At 31.4% G+C, this 22,856-nt stretch overlaps 2 long non-coding RNA genes across 2 annotated transcripts; both read left to right on the forward strand.

Moving 5' to 3' along the window:
- Positions 1–282: 282 nt before the first annotated feature.
- LOC131608111 (uncharacterized) lies at positions 283–1,455 on the forward strand. The gene is made up of 3 exons (XR_009285508.1): positions 283–390; positions 511–636; positions 1,093–1,455. It is a non-coding gene; the product is annotated as an uncharacterized LOC131608111 (long non-coding RNA).
- A 2,300-nt stretch (positions 1,456–3,755) lies between these two features.
- Positions 3,756–4,772, forward strand: LOC131608113 (uncharacterized). Its single transcript, XR_009285509.1, has 3 exons — positions 3,756–3,961; positions 4,092–4,219; positions 4,359–4,772. It is a non-coding gene; the product is annotated as an uncharacterized LOC131608113 (long non-coding RNA).
- Positions 4,773–22,856: the final 18,084 nt, after the last annotated feature.

Below are 22,856 nucleotides of genomic sequence, written 5' to 3' on the forward strand. Positions count from 1 at the left end.
TATAGAGGGTGATTAGTTTGTTTTTGGGAGGAGCATCCCTTATAGTCCCTTTTATTGGATTGTCTATTAAAAAAATAAATTTCACTGTCACACCACTTAACAATTCTATCATCCAAATATATTAATGTAATAAAACAATTCACTTTCTTATTATTCTTTTATCCTCAATATAAAATTATTATTTTTTGGATGTATTAAAATTTTTGCTATTGGGCCAAAGAGACACAATAACCCATTGATATAAATAAAAATCCATTACCTAATTCCAAACCCTAGCTTTAAATTCAACCGTGCGTACCTTCTACCATTTCACTATAGCCGTATCTCCCACTGTTAACACCAACTCATCCTGAATCAAATGATAGCACCGTGAGTTTGATTTGAATACTGGTATGCATTTGTACTATTATTTTAGATCTGAATTATGCAATCATCATCTACTATATTTCACTTAATTACATTGATATGTGATATTTTGATCTCTACTAAATCTTGTTCTAAAATATGCAGCTTCAGCCTATCGATGAAGTTTATTCATTCCGCCGAAATCTCTACCATGCGACCGCAATTTTACTTGTCTGTTGTGAGAAATATATTTTTCTTTTTTAACGACCGTAATTTCCTTGGTTAAATGAGGTGAGTCATATTTCTTATTTTCGGCACTTGTTTTCGTTAAGATTTTAAAGTGTGTTGGTTGTTTCTTTAGTTTGCAATATTTGAATATAATTTTGCTGGATTCTCGTCCTTTGGATAGATTTGAACATATTAAGGTGGCTGCATTATAGGTTATTTGTATCTGCTGTCATTCAATAGTTAAATCTTATTTTCAATTGCATAGATTTTCAATTATTTATGTTTGTTTTGGAATCAATGTGCATTCATGAGATCTCATTCAGAGCTAAAGCAACATATATGTCGTTTTGTCACATTGCTAATGAATTTTTTATTTATGTGAAACCATTTGGAGGTTTTTCATTTAAAATCTTATATGTTAATTTCCTGTTTTTTTAATAATGTTATACTATTTTGCTTGTGCATTTTTACTGTCATCCTTTTTTCTTAATTTAATGATAACATTTTATGTTTTTCTAGGTTATTCAGTATCTTCCTCCTCTTGAAGATATTGCTACAGCAAAAATCAACTCCAACGAAAGTACTATTGATGTTGATACTTTGCAAACATTCAAGATTCTAAACAAATTCGGATTCAAGAAACAACTCTAATTAATGGTCCCCGTTGATTGTGAAGCAAATGATGAATGGCTTTTCAAACATGAAATAAATAAGGGTGAAATGAAATAAATGAAAAACATACTTATTTTATGTTAGGGATGTGTTTTCTCCCCATATTTAGTTATAATTTTTTTGCTATTTCAACTCTCTTGACATATGTTATGTTAACCATTGCATGTGAAGCAAATGATGAATGGATTTTCAAACAGGAAATAAATAAGAATAGAATGAAATAAATGAAAAAAATTCTTATTGTATGTAAATAATGTGTTTTCTCCTCGTATTTCCTTATACTTTTGTGCTATTTCCACTCTCTAGACATGTGTTAAGTTAGTCAACTTTATAGATTTTGTGTTTTTTTTTTTAATAGGCCAAGAATCCATTAAAGGAGAGATATAGCATTGCATTTTGTTTCAACGAAAGACTCCAAGCCTTAGCCAACCAAATTACCGCTACAATACCAATCCACTCATAAATTTTCTTCCAAACTCTTGCCACAATCGAGCAATGCCCCAAAAGATGAGTTAACAATTCTTCCTCCGACAAACACAATGCAAACTAAATAGCTAGCTTCCGTCAATATTCTCCTCTCTAACCGAATAAATGCAACTTGGGATGAACACACACCTTATGCAAATGATTAATAGCGGTCACCTTATCCGCAGCCAGAGGAGGGGCAGATAACTTCTCCTTAAACATGTCAAAACTTGATTTAACTGTGAAATATTCGTCACCGACCCTGTTCCATTTGAAACTGTCAGTGACATCTTTTTGCAGATTAACGACCTGCACTACATAAATAAATTCCTCCCATAAAACAGTAGGAACATTGTCCTGGTTTTCCACCAGAACTGAAAGGTTCTAGCTCTAGACTGCTCCCTGCCATGTTTCAGCTTCAGCGATGCTTGAAGTTGGTCTGCAACATGCGAATAGATCTCAGGGAAGGCATCTTTCAAGTCTTGATTACCAATCCAACGTGCATACCAGAACGAAATTCATACGCCATTACCGACACGACACTCACCGTGGTTGCAATGTGATCATCCTGCAAGTTAACATAATTATCGGATAATAAAACATCCCTCCACCAAATAGAATCCCTCCACACTCTCTTGTAGATGACCAGAAAAGCTCAAGTGGCATTGTTTTATACATTGGAAACACATCCTTCACAGGAATATCAAAGAAGCAGCTGATTGTCACTCTTTCGACTTGTGGGGCAGATTACGTGGAGGTAGGGATGTAAATGGATATCCATGGGGACAAATTGTGTGATATTCGTGTCCGTCCCGTTGGATAAAAACGATAATCATACTTGCCCCATATGTGTGCTGGTATTCGTTATACGGATAATCCGTGGATTGTAAGGTATTCGCAGATATTTACATATATCCATGGATAACATTTATTTTCAAAAAAAAAATTCAACTTATTTTAAAGACGCAAGAAGTTATTATCACATAATATCTATACAAATCTCTCTTACTTTAACAATAAAATTTCATCACATTAATTTCCTTCATTTTCACAAAAACATAATTTCCATACATTTCATTTCTAGCAAAAAATGAAAGATATATTGTGATTCTGATTTATGGTGAAAGAGCGGACAATAGAGAATTAAAAAGAAAGACACTAGTTGAATTAAGAAAGGGAGGTACTAGTTAGTTGAACGATAAAATTATTGAAATGGGGTATGGAGTAAAGAAGTTTCAATATGAAATAGTCAATAGGATTTGTATGGAATGTAAAAAGGTTTTCTTCAAAGAAAACTCCCAAAATAAATATGTGAGAAAACAAATTTTTTAGAAGATGAAAAGACAGAGTATAATAAACAAACAATATTTAAGTAATTTCATTTGTTTTCCATCGATATTGGCGGGTACGGATTTTTTTCCATCAATACATGGCAACCACTTCATTTGTTTGTCATATAATCCAAATAAGAAACATGTTAAAGGAGTTGAGTTTGCCGCAAAGTAGTCGACCAATATATTCGTGGACAACTAGTCAGCGATAACTTTGAAAGAATACAATCTTCCATGATTGAAGTTATAAGCACATTGACACACTCTACCACTATATCTAACAATGGTGTGTAGTTGGAGTACGTGAAGACGCATGATCAAGCAGTTGATATCTTCACAAAGCCTCTCAAGTTAAAAGTATTTTTCAAGTTAAGATATTTATTTACTTGAAGTAACGAAATCAAGTTAAAGGGGGTGTTGAATTTTTAAATTGATTTTGGGTTGTTAGTTTCTGGGCCTTAGGAATTTTAAGCCCAAATTTGTGGTATAGTAAGTTCAATTTCTAGAAGCATATTCTAGAGAGATCCATGAAATTCTCTAGAAGATAAGGATAAGTTAGTATTTTTAAAGTATAGTAGAGAAAGTTCTAGAAAGTGATTTACAACCATTAGATTAAGCTTGTGGTGGCAAAATCCTAGTCATTCATTTAGGAATACCACTTGTATAAATAAAGGGGATGTTATTGAGTTTGTATCAAACCAAAATTTATAAACATTCAAGAATATAATAATATAAGTATCGTTCCCTTTTCTCCACCTACCCAAAACTTTCTTCAACAACGGGTAGTCAAAATTTAAGGGGATGTTATTTAATTTTTGTAAGGTGGTATCTCTTACAACTTTTTTTTTGTTAAAAGATAAAAAAAAAAACGTTTCTCAACCTGATTCAATGGCGGTACAATGAGTTTGATTTAAATACTGGTATTTATTTGTAATGATTTAAATACTGGTATTTATTTGTAATATTTCTTTAGATCTGATCCCCAATCTACTATATTACATTGGTATGAGATATTTTAATCACTACTAAATCTTGTTTAAAAATATGCAGCAGCATCTTGCCAGTTGAAGATGAAGTTTATTTATTCGGCGGAAATTTCTACAATGCAATCAGATTCATCTTTTGTTAAAGTTGTTTTTTTTTCCTTACAACGGCCGTAATTTCCTTGATTAAATCTGGTGAGTCATAGTTTTATCTTCATGAATGATTCTCGTTATCATTAAGACTTTAAAGTTTGTGTTATTTGAAGTGTTTTTTTAAGGGTGACAACTATATAAGTGATATCACATTGGTAATGATTTTATGATTTATGTGCAGTTGATATTCAAAATGTAATGGATGCATCTGCAAGCGTTGATCCATCACGTCTTCCATCAAAGTGCAAATGAATTTGCGTGTGTTTATATTTAGTTTGTAAGAAACACAAATTATAAATACAACAAGAGCAAGACAACATTTGTTTGGTAAGAACCGAGATGATATACACTGCAAGAGGAAGACAATATTTTGTTAATAAGAACACAAATGATATACAACAAGAAGACAACATTTGTTTGATAGAGACACAAATTATATATACAACTATAGGAAGAATTATATGACTTTTTTAATGTCCTAAGGCAAAATATCAAGAAAATTCACATGTATTTTGAGTTCACATTTTGAGTTCTTGTTGAATTATTAAAATTAGGGGACAAGTTATTAAATGTATGGATTTATTATTAACAATAATTTGGCTAAATATATTTCTGTTGAGATTATGTCTTATTTTTAGTATCACAAATTGATATATTTTAAAGTCATCTACAAAGACTAATGGAGTATTATCATGGTAAAGAATAAAAAATTAAATCAAAAAGGGGGAGATTGTTGGAATAATTTGGACTCGTAAACTAATCCTTAAAACTCTGATGATAACAAGTGCATTAGTATGGAAAATAATTTTGTACCATAAAGGTTTGTTTAAGCGTGCATATTTTATTCATAGACACTAGACTCCAACGTTGCAAGTTGTAGACTACGAACAAGTGAAGTTATGGACTCTGAATCTGTTACTCTGGACAACCAAACACACTCTGAACCGTTGAAGAATGCAAAGTATTTACAGCAAGCTATCTGCTTCTACAAATATCAAAGCAAAAATTGAAACAACTTAATCTAGTTTGACTATGATAACTCAATAATCTGATGACTCGACATTTTTCAAAGCACTAAAGACTTGTTTTGATAGAGCTTCATAGTATTATATCAGAAGCCTCTGACTCAAGTATTTAGATGTGAAGAAAGATAGTAACTCTAGACTCTGAGCAATCTTCACCATAGTATATCAGAAGCTTCTGACTCAAGAAGATTACTATGAAAAGAGATAGAGTGAAAATATAAATATAGTTCAAATCAACATCATTTCTACTACCTTGCAAGATTGGACAAAGGATTTTATGTTAGTACCAACTTTTTCAGTACGCCTCATCCTCACCTTCCACTATGCTGCTACAGCCACTATATTGTTATACTACTCACCATCTTCATGCAATATGTGTATTATGAAATTCTAACTTGACCCTCCAACGGGTCTATTTTCATCTATATAAATAAGTGTTTGTAACCATGAAAAAAAAGAATGACTGATAGAATAACTACGAGCTTATTTTAAAAGTACTTTATTTTATTTATAATGTAATTTGATTTGAGAAAAAATAAATATTTTGTACTATAAAAAATTAATTTTACTAAATGAATAGTGGCGTAGCGGAGAACTGAGATTGTTTGGGGGTCAGATTTATGCGTGGGTGTTATAATAATCGTACCTGACCTGCTCAGTTGTAATGCCTAATTAGAACAATACTTTTAAAAATCCAAAACTTTATGGGAGTTGAAAATTTCAAAAATTCAAAGAAATTGTTAGTGAAGGTGACAAAATAAAGAGTAAATATTTAAATGGTAAAAATATGAAGATTGCTAATTAATCCTGATATTTATTTTTTTCGGTAATATCTCTTTATCATTGTTTTTGGTCGAAATAAAAAAAAAAACAAACAAACACACATTATGTCTGTCAATTTAACCCTCACTACTAGTCAATTTCTTCACTGTTCCACCGTTTAACCATTTCAAAATCCAAATATGATATAATAAAACAAATATATTTTTTAAAGATTTTTTAGGTTTAATATTGATATACAATAATATTTTTGTTTATGGGCCAAAGAGATAAATGCCCAATTATATTACATAGTTTCAAACCCTAGGTAGACAAACCCTAGCATTAAATCCTACTGCGCTACAACTTAACCTTTCTCAAATTCTTATATATTCACGTAAGTATCTTCCAAAATTTAATAACAACTTAACCAGAATCAATAGCTTTACGATGAGTTTCGTTTAAATAATTGTATGCGAATGCTCAACTTCTTTTGATCTGATTCCTCCATCTAAATGTCGCCTAATTTCATTCCTATGTGATATTTTAATATCTATTAAATCTCATTCTAAATTATGCAACATCATCCTTAAAGATTAACATGAAGATTATTAATTCGGTGGTAATTTGTACGATGCAATCTGATTGGTCTATTGTTTCAGGGTTATATTTTTCTTTACAACGACTATGATTTCCTTGATTAAATAAGGTGAGTTTAGTTTGCTTATAGCCTTATGAAAATCTTTGTGCATGAGTTAATACTAATGTCTCAGAACCAATTAAAGGTCATGAAACACGATTCCCATGTCTTAAAATGTATTAACCACAATTTCATATGTAGTTTTACAAAATCAAGTTCATACAATTTGTACATTTATTTAGAAGAATGAAAAAGACAATAGTTAAACTTTTTAAAACATGTCAAATGATCTCTAACATGTGATTTGTTTAATATTGCTTACCAATTATTTTTCTGGTGATTGATTTTGTAAACAGTAAGCCAATACTTATGGCGGTAATTTTGCATTTACCATTATTGGAGGGAGACTATATATTTTTCAGCTTCTCATTGGAAGCATACAAAAGTGTTTTTAGGTTTTCGATGAAGGTAAAATATTTTTTTCTTATGTACCAAGGGTGAGAGTGATAACTCTTTAGTTCATCTTGGCCTATTCAAACTTGTCGAAAGATGCATGTATATTTAACTAATAATGAAACTTTTTCTTTTGATATTTTGATGTGTTTGCTCTTTAGGATTGTAATAACCTCAGTAATTTTGTCCTATCGGCTTACAGGAGGCTAGAAATGCAACTCAGGTCCCTTGATGTTCCATCGTCGCTTACCAGAAGATCTCAAAAGGTATGGAATGTTAAATTTATTTTTCGTAGAAATTTTATGAGTAAAGAATGTGAAATTTTGATTTCATTATTTGCAGGAGATGTTTGCGGGGAAGAAATTTTAATACAATATCTTGAGCAATCTTCTAAAATCAAAGGTAAAACTATACTTCATTTCGTTTCTGCTGATAATTAGTTATTTGATATATTGAAAATCATAATTATAATGCTAAAAATAATTCTAATTAAGTAGGAAGAAAAAATCAACGTAATAGACTTTGTTTAACGAGCTTCAGACTATTATTACACACTACCTTTTCCAGTCTAATATTTAAAAAAGTTCCATTTCATTTTATCTTCACCCTTATATGATTCAATTGCACGATCTTTCAACTGCATGATCTTTCTGGAGGAATATTTAGAAACTCTCTTTTAGTAAGGTTATGTTTACCCTTCAGTAATGATTTTCTTAATCAATAAGTCTGTGAATTTCTGTCATGTGAGTTTGTTGTGGTGATGTGTTTGTTAGTTGTTTCCTTAGTTATGTTTGATGAGACCTCTAATTTAATTGTATATAAGTTCATTTATTTATTCTTTTTTTGGGATGTGCCTTCAAGAGATCTCACTTTTTGTTTGACACTTTTAATTTATAGCTATTCTCATGCTTTATAGTTGTTCACTTAATTTTTTTTAAAGGCGACAACTATATCTTCAATATAAAAGAATTTTAAAATATTTAGCTGCATTAGTATTTTTGTTAATGAGCTAAAGAGATAAATGAACTGATTCCACCATCTACTAAATCTTGTTCTAAATTATGTAGCAGAATCCTAAAAGTTGAAGACGAAGTTTTTTCTTTTTGCGGAAAATTCTACGATGCAATATGATTGGTGTATGGTCCTTGATTAAATCAGGTGAGTCAAAGTTTTATCTTCAGTAATGATTCTTGTTATCATTAAGATATTGAAGTGTTTGTAAGTTGCTATCTTCATTTTGCAGTATGCAAGATATGGATATATTTTGTTGGATTCTTGCACTTTTGATAGATTTGAGCTTATTAAAGTAACTGGATTATAGGTTCAATATGTATCTGCTATCATGCCATAGTTAAATCTAAACTTTAATTGCATGTAAGTTCATTTATTTATTTTTCTTTTAGTATGTGCATTCAAGGGATCTCACTTTGAGCCAAAGCTACATATATTGCTCTAATAAATTAATGATATTACATTGGTAATGAATTTATGATTTATGTGTAGTTGATATTCAAAATGTAATGGATGCATCTGCAAGCGTTGATTCTTGGTGTCTTCCACCACGTTGCAAAATAATTCGCGTGTTTATATTTTAAATGTTAATGGATGCATTGCATATGTAGACAAGTGGAAGACAATATTTAGTAGGAACAGAGATACACAGCAAGACGAAGACAATATTTTGTTTGATAAGAACACAAATGATATATATATATATATATATATATATATATATATATATATATATATATATATATATATATATATATATATATATATATATATATATATATATATATATATATATATATATATATATCACTACTAAAAATATGACATTTGCTTAAAGGATTTTACATCAGGTATAAAAATATATGATGTGAAAAATATTTGTCAAAAGATTTTACATCAGACATTTATTTCCAATGATATAAAAAATATATGAAAAAATGAAAAATATATAACATAGTGGCAGTATTGTAAATAAAATGAAGAAAAAAAGGGCGGTGGCAGAATTGTAAATAAATGAAAATCTTGTTATAAGGGATTTTACATCGGACCTAATTAATACCTGATGTAATAAATGTTGGACATAATGGATCTTCACATCGGTCCAAATAAAAGCAGATGGAAAATGTTAAGAAAGTGGCCTTTACATCAGACCTTTTAAAAACCGATGGGAAATGGTCCGTCTAATTTTTCGTAAAAAACCCTATTCCAGCTCAATCTCGAAAATCTATTCTCTCTTCTTCTTCCCTGCGCCGAAACTTCATCTCCCTGCGTTCACCTTCATAGCAATATCGACGATGTCAACGATGTTCTTGACAAGCAGCTCGAACGTTCCTCTCCTTCTACTTCTCGTCCCATCAATGGCAAAAACAACAAAGACAGAGACAACAACAACACCATCAAGGATCCTCGTTCTGCTTCCGTTTCCAAAACTTCCAATATCTCTGGTACCCATCTTTTTTATCTCTATTCACTAATTCAATATCTTAATTTTCGCGTAGTAAATACCATTTTCGTTTTCCCTCTTTTTGTATGACCTAATTTTTGTTTAATTTCGTTTTCCCTCTTTTTGTATGACCTAATTTCTGTTAATTTTTGTTTTTAAATACTCTTAGTTTATTCCAGCTTACAAATTTAGGTGTTTAATGCATGTTTCAGACTAGTAGATTATTTGGGTGTTGCTGTAATGTACTATAATTGTTTGGGTGACTAGTTGCATATTGGCATTCATGGGCTAACTTAGTATATAAATTTGTGAGATTGGCATTTAAGGGCTAATTTGGTTTTATGTTTGTGCATTGGTTGTAGAGGAATCTGAAACTGACAGTGAAGAGTCAGATGTTAGTGGTTCTGATGGAGATGACACATCTTGGATCTCATGGTTCTCCAATCTCAGCGGGAATGAGTTCTTTTGTGAGGTTGATGATGATTACATCCAAGATGACTTCAACCTTTGTGGGTTAAGCAGTCAAGTGCCTTACTATGATTACGCTCTTGATTTGATTTTGGATATTGAATCCTCCCATGGTGAGCTTACATTCATATTATTTTTTTTTGTTAGTTTTGTTGTAATGGAATGCTAATGTTTGGATTGCTCCTTTTGTTTGTTTGTTATACTTCACTTTGCTTCTACTTTGGTGTGAAAATTAGTTTTTGAAGCTGAATTCATATTGTGTATGGTTGCATCTCTGTTTGTCTTTCCAGCCTTTTTTTTTGTTTATCGTACAACTGCTTCTATGGTTTAATTGGAATTCTTGGGTGATATGTTCACAGAGGAACAAAATGAGTTAATTGAATTGGCAGTAGAGATGCTTTATGGTATGATTCATGCACGATACGTACTGACAAGCAAAGGAATGGCTGCAATGGTAAGATTTCACTGTCATTAATCGTTGTTCTCACGCAGACCTGGCCCTGTGCCTGTGCAAGCTGAACAACAACACAGGGCCTCAAAAATTTAAGGGGCTCATATTGTTTACCTTCTAATACAAATAGGATGATAAATTTTTACTAGTATTTTATCTGTTCAAAATTGAGATAAGTTATTGTAGTTGGCCTGTCGGTTAGAGTATTATATGGATATTCAAATTTCAAAAGATCACTGGTTTCAGTATGGGATTTACCCTTTTGTAATTTATTTGTTCTACAATATTATTTAAAAGTTTGTGGTGGGAATATGTATTGTCATTTAATGGTTCATTGTGGTATTTTCATTTTTGATTTTCAAAACATTGTACGTATTTTTGGTGGCTATGGAGTAGACAGGCTAGACAGAATGCTTAAAGAGCACACTACTGCTCTTTTAAATTGCATTGACACCTCATTGCAATCAAATCATGATGTGCTAAAAGAAGTTGCTTCTAGTCTTCATGCTGGTGATAGATTTGAAAGAGAAGCTTCTATGAAGAAAATAGTTGATCTGGAAACTGTGATAGGTTTTTGTATTCAGGCTGGTCTGGTTCTGGCTTTTGATAGGCTACTATCTGAGGCTTCTGGTGCTATACATGAAGAAGGCACCCCGTTAATACATTCACTGCTAACTGAGGTGGTTAAACATCTACCTGACGGAGTACCATAAAAGGAAGAAATCAGGGGAATGAGAATAGTGGCAAATACTGCAGGTGTTGTAAGTGACCATGATTCCATTTGGGTAAGATCAATTTTAGAGGATGATAGTGGTGCAAGTGATGGTTCATGGAGCTTATTACCATAATTATTCGCAACATTCATGACATCTAATATATGGTCCACCACGACATTTAATGTTGACACTAAGGGTTTTACTGTTTTAGTAATAACATCCATTGCTTGGCAAGGTCAGTATAGTTATGTTTTTGACTAAAATCCCGAATTCTTGGAACATAATGGAGCTTAATACTTAACAATGATTTGAAAATTGTTTTTTCTTGCTTATAATTTGACATGTGTCATTGGATTCAGCACTATCCTTCATTTAATTTATTATCTTAGAATATATATATATATATATATATATATATATATATATATATATATATATATATATATATATATATATATATATATATTCCAGTAGATATTTATTTGGCTACATTGCGATATATATTATCTTATTTATCTAAATTGTTATCTTAGAAACTTCAATGGTACAATACAAAAGTCTATTAATTTATTTTGGTTATAAATTAAAATACAAGAGCCTATTTAATGTAGAAAGTATGTATAACTTCAAAAGCTGGTATTTGGATTATTCGATAGCTTCTGATGTAACTGTTTTTGTGTAGACATGTATGGTGAAAATGAATTTGTCTATTCTTGCTTTGTTACATCTAAGCTATAGGAGTGGTTTCTTTTCATTCTTTTCTTGCTTTGTTACATCACACATTTGCACAACTGGACTCATTTTGCCCTTGCAGGAGCCAACTGCTTCATCAAGGACAATCTGCTTCTTCTCAACATCATTAGCAACCTTCCCCCGATCATTTCAATTCAGGTAACTGCAAAACTAATTTTATATTTAAATTTATGATAATTATTCATTAATTATGTTGGATATTGTCTCTGCCAATATAATCGAGTCTTGGATACAGGTAATGTGAATTTTCAAAGAATAACTCTATATTGTTATTTACGTATTGTAGGAATGGATTAAATATGCCGGAGAGAAATGGAGAGGTTTTAAGACACAACTCACAGACGAATATGTTCATAATTCCAAAAAAGATCTCGCTCCTGCACATGTTAGGTATAATTTTATTCGAAATTACTTCAAGTATCATTATATTTGTGATTGATAAAAACTATTGAAATTAATTGTGGTTCTTGCATTTTGTAGGATTCTCTAGTTGAAGAAGCTGAGAAAGGTGTCTTTGAGTTATATAAAGATTAAATGGTTGGATATTTGTTGTGTTATTATTTTGTAGTAGTAAACCGTGTGTAAACCTTTCTTATTATCATTTTGTACACTTGTGTATTCTAGATTAATACTTTTGTATATTTTGACGAATATATATATATATATATATATATATATATATATATATATATACACATCTTAGCTATTTGGTGCAATTAAATGTGATCTGTGTGCTGTGGAAAAAATATGCAAAATAGCGACCTAACTTTGGTCTGTGTGGTATTTAAATCTTATATGGAAAATTAGGTACAAAATAAATTACGGGTTAAAATAGGAAAAACAACCATTAATTATTAATTATATACTTAAAAGCAGTAAACATATTACATCGGGCATTATTAAAACCGATGTAAAATCAGGTCTATTACATCGGGCAAAGTGGAAAACCGATGTAAAAATAATCTATTACATCGGGTGTAGATGAAAACCGATGTAAAATATGGCGCATATTTTTTTAATAAAAAATTGCATTATTTTTCACATCAAACATCTGATTCAGCCGATGTGGTATGTTTATTTTTCACATCGGGCCTTGAACCGATGTAAAATGTCCGAGACTTATTACATCGCCTGGCTTTACATCGGACCCAGGACCGATGTAAAAAGTACTTTTCGTCCGATGTAAAAAGTAGTTTCTGCACTAGTGTATATATATATATATATATATATATATATATATATATATATATATATATATATATATATATATATATATATATATATATATATATATATATATATATATATATATATATATATATATATATATATATATATATATATATATATATATATATATATAACAAGAGGAAAACAACGTTTGTATGATAGAAGCAAACATTATATATACAAATTCAAATAATTTATTTGCGTTGAAATTATATCTTATTTTAGTATCACACAGTGATATTCTTTAGTAGCACTTTTTGCGTATTAAGGTCATCTCCAATTTCTAGTGGATTACCATGCTGATGTTTCAAAAATCATATTATAGGAGATTTTCTTAGATTGGTCATCAATCAAATCTTTAAGGCATTTATTAATTGAAATACACTCGTCAATACTTTTTGGGATAAAAGAAATGTCCACGATAGCAACCCATAGTATTTTATCTACAGATATCAATTGTACATATATGTATTCTTTTCAATATGTGTGATTCTCTCCCTTAAATATGAGAGTTCTATTTTACGTCCCTTTCGAATTATCTTTACCCATATTATCAAATTTTAAAGTTCCGAGTCATGACTAAAAGATTAACCCTTAATGCTAATTATTGGGTATAATATGGCCTCATCCGTTTCCAATATTGATACAGAAGATACCTGATGGATCTTATGGAAACTTAAAAAAGAGCAAAATAACTTAATCTGGTATGGGGAATATGAATCTGAAAAATGGTTATACTTTAATGGAATGATTCTGTCATAAAAACAAGGCCAGTTAACCAATAAAAAATATCAAGCTTTGATAATGTTTTCTTAGTGTAATTAAAATTCATCTTGAACATGTAAATAATTACTTGAATAAAATCACAACTCACACTAGAGTTTTTCTAAACCCCTTGATATTCTATCTGACAATGCAATTTTAACAAGAAATTCTAGCTAACTAGGCTTTACATTTAAAGTAAATAGTCAAAGGTTGGATTTTCAATTATTGTTGTTTCCGTACAATCATATGTAAGAGAAAAAACGCTTAGTATATTAAAAAAATTCTCAAACTTCCAAGTATGTTTTCTTAGATTATAGAACCATGCAAACTCGACAATTGTAAGAACAAAAAGCTCAAAAAGATTAAATGACAACCAAAGAAAATTACAAGATCAACAACTACTCAGTCTTCAAAACATGGATTACGAACACTCTTACCTCAAATAGAAAATTAAAGTACCTCTACAATTTACAAATAAAAGTCTATACATTCTAAATAATAGAATTGGGCTTAGTGAAGTGTAAATTGTAAGAAGGAAGGGTTTTCAAACAAAATATATAAATATAATAAGCAGGCTACCTGAAAACCCGATTGGGTTAGCCTAGTTAGACTTCTAAATTTTATTGGACCGGACATAAAAGCCCTGATAATAAATAGACTCAATATTTTTCGTGTCCAAGCCAAAAGTTTTTTACCGGCTTTTGGGTCATCCCGGTTGGTCCGATCCATTTTTTCGACTCTAGGAATCACTAGGAAATAAAAATATCTTAAAAGTTTGACAATAAATCTCTAGATTTCTGATAATTATTAGCTCGAAACATAAGTGGGTTAGTGTCCATGCTCTCAGTTTAACAATTCCTCTGGTGCAAGCCCCGCTTAGGCTTGGCATTTAGGGACATGTTGATTGGCTAGTTACTCTCCTTTTATTTTGTGTCTGAGTTCATGTCTATATCTCTCTAGCTTGCTCTCTCAAGAGGTCTAATAAGCTCAAGATTTCAGGATAGATTGGTTGCTTGAGCTAGTTGCTTTTATCTCATTGTCTTCCAACTTTTATTTTAAAGAGCCGTTAAGTTAGGTTTTTGGCTGGTGTGTTCATTTTGCTCATGTGTAGGACTGTTTAGGCGTTTGGGTAGGTGTTGTCGTTGGTTTTTTTTTTGGCCTTTGTTTATAGCCTTTTTTAAATTTTCTGAGCACATCTTTGCTGAAATTAAATCCAAAACTTTGAGTAATTCCTTATCGCTACACAATGACAATGAAAGAAACAAGAAATAAAATATGGGAAGAAAGGTGAATTAGGGTTTGAAAAAAATTAGAGGAAGAAGAATATTTTCTGCAAAGTTTCTCTCCGCCCACAAACAGTGGAAATTCTTATTCACTTTGCAACTACAAAATTTTGTGAATGTAAGTGTCTACAAAATAGAGGTTACTCCTTCTATTTATAGTTTTAGGTTTCTTTCTCCCTAAGCCAAAGCCCAAAACATAAAAATTCAAAATACATAATTCTGCTAACACTACAAAATTAGACCTAAGTTGAAATACTTGTCGAGGAAACTCCTTCGACATTTTGACATATACTAGGCTAGACTATTTCGACACAACCTTCCTTCTATCGAGCAACCTGCTTCGACACAAGAAATTACAATTTCAACATGCTAACAAATTCATTGTGTCTAAGCTATCTACATTCATCATATCTCTTAGTCTTCTGAATACTTTGACCTACACTCATTTCGTCACGATGTCTACAATCTGATTCTTAACTATGGATTTGTTCCAAGTTCATCTTCCCTTTAGATACCGACTCTTAAAGATAATGGAACCTCGTTTTGATGTGCTTGCTTCGACCATGTGTACTCGGGTTCTTTGCCAGATTGATAACCGAGATGCTATCGATCTTCATCTGATTTTTCCCTGTAATCTCTTCGACCAGATTCACCATCCATGTTGCTTGACATGCACAAAGGGAATGATCTATGTACTCTTCTTCACATGATAATAGTGCTTCCATTCGTTCTTTTCAATTTGAACTCCAAACAACTGGTGAACCACCTAACATAAATACATAGCCAGCTGTGAACTTTCAATCCTCAGCATTACTACACCAACTTGAGTCGGTGTAATCCACTAACTTGCATTCTTTTCCCTTATTAGTTGTAGGAAACAAAATTCTATGGTCAAGAGTTCCTTTTAGATACCTTACTATCCTCTTCGTTGCTGCTAGATATGATACATTTGGCTTATGCATGAATCTACTCATCATACCCACATAATATGCTAAGTTAGACCTTGTGTGGCAAAGGTACCTTAGTGACCCAATGAGACTTCTGTACTGGGTTAGGTCGACATCATCTTCATCTAATTCTTTTGACAATTGCAGTCTTGGTTCTGCAAGTGTCGATGTCGAGTTGTATTATTCCATCTCAAATCTCTTAAGTGTTTCACTTGTATATCTTCTTTGATGCATCATCAAGCCTTTACTACTCTTGTAGAATTCAATGCCAAGGAAATGTGAAATGTCGCCCAGATCAGACATTTAGAATTCTCCATCCCCATCAGTCTTCAGAATCTTGAGCTTTCGCCCACTTGGCCTTTCGACCATAAATTTGAACTTTGCAAAAACCTCGATTACTTCAGTTTTCTTTTTTATCATGTAAGTTCATAGTTTTCGGCTGAAATCATCTATGAATGTGACAAAGTATTTGTTACCTCCATTCGAATCAACTTGAATTGGACCACATACATCAAAGTATATGACTTCAAGGATTTCCTTCGACTTACTTTCTGCATCCTTGCTGAAGTTGCTCTTGTGTTGCTTCGCCTTCACACATTCAGATGATTCATTATCATCGTGATTTTACCCCAAGAATCGCTCAGACAGTGCTCTAGATACCTGATGTTGGAACTAAACCCAAAACTTTGAGTAATTCCTCATCGCTACACATTGACAATGAAAGAAATAGGAAAGAAAATTTAGGAAGAAAGGTGAATTAGGGTTTGAAAAAATAAAAGGAGGAAGAAGAATATTTTCTGCAGAGTTTCTCTCTGCCCACAAATTGCGGAAAATCTTATTCACTTTACAACTTCAAAATTCTGTGAGTGTAAGTGTCTACAAAATAGGGCTTACTCCCTCTATTTATAGTTTTAGGTTGCTTTCTCCCTAAGTCAAAGCCTGAAACATAAAAGACCAAAATATCTAGTTCTGTTAACACTACAATATTAGGCTTAAGTCGAAATACCCGTCGAGACAACTCCTTCGACATTTCGACACACACTAGGTTAAAATATTTCTATACAACCTTCTTTCTGTCGAGCAACCTGTTTTTGACACAAGGAATTACAATTTCAACAATCTAGTCTTGTACATTTACTAGTCTTGCATTTTAATATATGTGGATTTGCTTTTTTTTTTATTAAAAAATATATTATACTATAATTCAAGGTAATCCAATTGATAATTTAGAAAAGGGAAGAAAAAAATCAAATAAATTTTTTTACTTAACAGATAAGTTGCACTTAAATTTTTTATCATGTATGCTTAATCAAAAACTTAGTAGCAAGTGAAAATTCTCAAAATCCAAAATTAAATAGTAAAAAGGAAGAAGTTGAAATTTTTTTGATTTTTCTAATTTTACCGTCACCATCACACCTCACTAATCAATTTTTCCACTGTTCCACCTTTTAACCATTTTTAAATAAAAATATAATATAATAAACAAATCTATTTTTTAAAGATTTTTTTATCATTAATATTGAGATGCAATAATATTTTTGTCAATGGGCCAAAGAGATAAAAATGACCCAATTACATAGTTTCAAACCCTAGGTAGACAAGCCCTAGCTTTAAATTCTACTGCGCTACATCTTAACCTTTCTCAAATACGTAGGTATCTTCCACTCTTTGTACCATCTCAACCTGATTCAATAGTGAAACAGATGAACATGAAGTTTAAATAATGGTATGTATTTGCACAACTTCTTTAGATCTGATTCCTCCATCTAAATCTCACTTCTTTTCTTCGGTTAGAAATCTAAATCTCACTTTAATATTTACTAAATCTTGCTCAAAATTATGCAGCATCTTCCTAACAGGTGAACATGAGGTGTATTCATTCGGCGGAAATTTCTACAATGCAGTATGATTGGTCTGTCGTTAGAGTTATATATTTCTTTTCAACAACTATGATTTCCTTGATTAAATAAGGTGAGTTTAGTTTGCTTAGTCTTATTTCATATGAAAATCTAATTGCAGGAGTTAATACTAATGTTTCATAACCAATTATTACCCACGATTATCCATGTCTTTGAATGATATTAAGTTTTATAAAATCAAGTTCATACAATTTCTCTGAACTTGAGAATTATGATTTTGCTGTTCCATATGTTAAGTCTTACATAATTAGCCTAATTACGACTTAAGAATTGTAATTAGAATGATCAAGATATCCAATATTACCTATTTAGAGGGTGGTTTGAGGTGGTTACGAAGTTGGTCTATAATCTCATGGGAATTATCGGTAATCAATTAACAAAATTGTTATAAGAATGCAAATAATTATTTTAAAAGTATTGGCTTGGTAAGTCTACAATCTTTTAACGCACCTCCATATTATTCTTCCAGGACTTAAAATTTGAAAAAATTTCCGCATGCATGTAAGGGTTTCAAACTTATACAAGTTTTCACTGAAGTCATAAAAAAATTAACATATGTATCTGGTGGTACCTTTAATTATTAACTCGAAATTAGAAAATAAATACTTTTTTCAAAATTTATACTTGGGATTATTTTTAGCATGGAAAACATAATATGGAAAGTAATATATGGCCTACGGACATTATGATATTATATTTTTGTTAACAATATATAACACATTCTATTCAGTGTAATAACGACTAAAAAGTGTGTTTTTGAATCCATATATATTTCATCAGTTCGAACCATACCAGGGTTAATTTTTTAATTAATTTATTTTTATTACTGTTAGTAACTGTTCGACCCATACCACGCCTCCTTCTGTTTATCCTCCACCTAACACCCTTAATTCATTTGTTTTTATTATTGTTAGTAATTGTTCGACCCATACCACGACTCCTTCTTTTCCACGACTCTTTTTTTTCTCCTCCACCTTGTTCACCCATAATCCACAACACCCTTAATTTTCTACAATAAGTGGCCATTACCATGTTGTTTTATGGTATATATTGACATCCTATTTCAATATTCAAACACATCAATATCGTTCTTTCTCTTATTCACATACAACAACATACAGCAGGGAAGAAACACAACCATGGCTTTGAATGTTGGCATTAAGGGCAAAAATCAATCGAAATATTTGAGGGAAGTGCTCAGTGTTTTACATTGTTTGAGATCTTCGGTTGAAGATGTCATGGAAATTCTTCAAGTATATCCAATTCTCTATATTTTTTTTACTTACGTTCTAATTTATTTAAGTTCATCATTTATAATTGCTCTTGCTAATAAGAACAAATTCTTTCAGGTTCTGTTGAAAAAGCTTGAGACTAAGTTGGCTAGGTCAACACAAACTAGCAATCCATATTTGAGTGACAACCCTAGGTCGGTGCCTAAAAGAAAGACTCTATCCAAATATTCTTCTGATGACAATGTTGAAGACGTTATCCTGAAAATATTAGATGATATATAGGTCGGTGCCTAAAAGAAAGACTCTCTCCAAATATTCTTCTGATGACAAGGTTGAAGATGTTATCCTGAAAATATCAGATGATAGGTCGGTGCCTAAAAGAAAGTCTCCATCCAAATCTTCTTCTGATGAAAATTTTGAAGTTATCCTGATAATATCAGATGATGATGAGATAGACAATGTCATTTTGGTGGACAAGGCCGAAAAGTGTTGATGCATTGCAGTAAAGACATTCAATTAGTTTTATCTAAGCTATTTTAGGCATGTCTACAATGGTCCCTAGTGTTAGACTTAAGTTAGTTTGGATGACCCTTTTGGTTGTGTTTTTATTTTTTATTTTTTGGTGCCTAAAAGAAAGTCTACATCCAAATCTTCTTCTGATGAAAATTTTGAAGTTATCCTGATAATATCAGATGATGATGATGAGATAGACAATATCATTTTGGTGGACAAGGCCGAAAAGTGTTGATGCATTGTAGTAAAGACATTCAATTAGTTTTATCTAAGCTATTTTAGGCATGTCTACAATGGTCCCTAGTGTTAGACTTAAGTTAGTTTGGATGACCCTTTTGGTTGTGTTTTTATTTTTTATTGTCGTGTTACACCGCACTCTTTTCCTTTTATTATAAGGTTTTTAATGAGGCGGTTGCGTTTATTCTATTTTATTGTTCTTTCAAGTAACAAATTTTTTTCTTGTGTTTCTAAATTTTTGTAAGTAACTTCATTGCTTAACATAAAATTTTAAGTCGCTACTAAACGATAGTTATCGTAAGTTGATTCAATCTCGCTTCACGACAGACACATACATCAAATATCAAATATCAATTTGCTGGACATCTAAAGATAAATTTGCAGTGGACTTGTATATAATAAAACTTGTTTTTAATTTGCAATGGACTTCAATTTGCTGGACTTCTAAAGATAAATTTGTTCAATAATTTATCATTCAAAAATTATGTGAAGTGCCTAATCTATTCAGATCCCTTCTGTTATAGTACTATTGTCTTTTTCTTCATATTAATGATATTATTGTTTCAGTAAACAGAGAATTGGGAACAAAGTGCATATAGTGTTTGAGTTAACCTTGCAACTAAGAATAAGTACAACTGAGATAACAAAACGATAATACTGAGACAACGTGTGATTTTATTTCATTCCATGACGATTTATATTTTAAATACAAAATACATTTGCAGCTTAACCATATTATATATACACATCGAAGTAGCAGCTATGAGGGGGAGAATTGGCATATCTAATATATGTACATAATTCTCATGAGTTTTTATTATATAAGCAATGAAGAGATTGATTTTGTAATTAAGAAATTGAAGAGGTCATCAAATACTATTTATACAGATTCAATATCTTGTGCCTAAAAGACTAAAGCAAATATAAATGTGCCTAAGCCAAGTTAATCAAATATATTTAAAAGGGAGGTTGATTAGAAGTTACTTTGTTATCACTTATCACATATATTTATGTACAAGTTAATCAATTAAATCAAACAGTTTTAAAAAACAATAAAAATAGTTGAATTGATTTTTTTTAATCAGGGAAATGTAAAGTATGAGCAAAACCAAATAAACAATTGCAAAAATGTTGTTCTTTACATTCATACTGCTATATGACAGAAACTCCACCCAAGCTAATCCAGCCCCAAAATTAATCACAGCTACTCAAATACATACAAACATTGATAAACAAGATTCTACACGCAACCGAATCCAGGCAACCGATAAGAACCGCCTCAAGCAAAGAACCAAGCGTGACCACACCACATGCACGAAAGACCTTAGCTGAAAAGCAACTCCGCGATAAATCCAACGACAAGACAGCCACTTTAAAATGCAACCATATCACTGACCACTCCCAAGGATACTACACTAACAAAAGTATGCCCCTCTAACTTTTTTTAATGTACAATTACCTTAACCACGCAACAGGTCTATTCTGGACATGATCGCAGCAGACCAATTCTTATCTCAAATGATTTTCATCAAGCCGCTTTGGCCATGCTCCATAACCAGCTTATTCTTGTTATATCTTGAAAACTATTTTTTAATTCTCATTGCTACTTCGTCTACATCTGACTGCAAAAAGATTTGATCAATGAATACAAGTTGGAGAAAGTCATCGTTCGACGCATCAAGTGTCACTAAACATGGAGAAACCCAATAACTATTATACAGAAATTTTTAGGGACATCAAGTGTCACTAAACATGGAGCAACCCAATAACTATCATGGCACAATTATGTGTCTTCCTTTGAATTAGTACTTAATTATTCCCACTCAGTTCCTATTCAGTTTTAAAAACTATTAAGTGTAGCAAAAAAGGTTGAAAAGGCTGATAGAAAATATGGTCAAAGTGTAGCCAAGGGGTTAGGCAATGTTAGTAACATAAAATAAATAGTCAATAGTGGACTTTATGATACAACATTTCATGAATATATTCATGTGCATCATGGCTAAAGGAAATTCAATTTTTAAAGCTTTGTCCCTTTCTCAAGTTACCTAGATCTCAAACTAGCAAAGTGGTCCATAGTCATGAGATGAACATGCAAAACAAAGTAGCATGATGGGAAATCTGGTAGAAATGGAAATCACATAGTGTCAGAGAAGTAATGTGTCAGAAGTTCTTGGAGTTCAAACTACAAAGAAGTTTTCATCACAGTTTCAATTTGAGCATCTTGTGTGAACAAAGAAACTAGACTTTAGATGCTCATCACAAAGCTGTAAAAATATCCTGAGTTAAAAAACTGGTTATATGTTTGGGATAGATGTTTGTGATAGATAGTGAAATTTTCTTTTTCTATAAGATGTATCGGAAACACCTAAAGTAATTATGTTTAGATAAATTTGTGATTAAAAGTTATCATAATAACAAAGTGAAATTATCTTTTAATCCCACTTTGATCAAATTGATCATCCTGAGTTAAAAGTCCTGTATTTGGCAACCTCCCCCAGACCCACCTTACTGAAATGTTCTTATCATGTTATCAGTATCAAACAACATGGTAACAAAGCAAAAGGTACAAAAATAAATCATAAAAGACCTTGTGCCATTTTAAAGTAGGTGTCTTGTTATTCATATCCAAATTATCATCACCAGCTTCAAGTCGCTCTAGGTCTTTCAATAAGATTAAACACTCCTCCTTTCGATACATGGAAATAAAAGGAATCTAAAAGACATAAAAAAATCCATATTAAGAAACTAAAGTCATGTAAACTACAAATGCAGATATCAAAGGGCATATAATACTGACATTTAATTTTTGCACATGATGCAGTTCCAAAAATAT

This window comes from Vicia villosa, linkage group LG5 (genome assembly GCF_029867415.1).
Source record: "Vicia villosa cultivar HV-30 ecotype Madison, WI linkage group LG5, Vvil1.0, whole genome shotgun sequence".
Classification (NCBI taxonomy): Eukaryota; Viridiplantae; Streptophyta; class Magnoliopsida; order Fabales; family Fabaceae; genus Vicia; species Vicia villosa.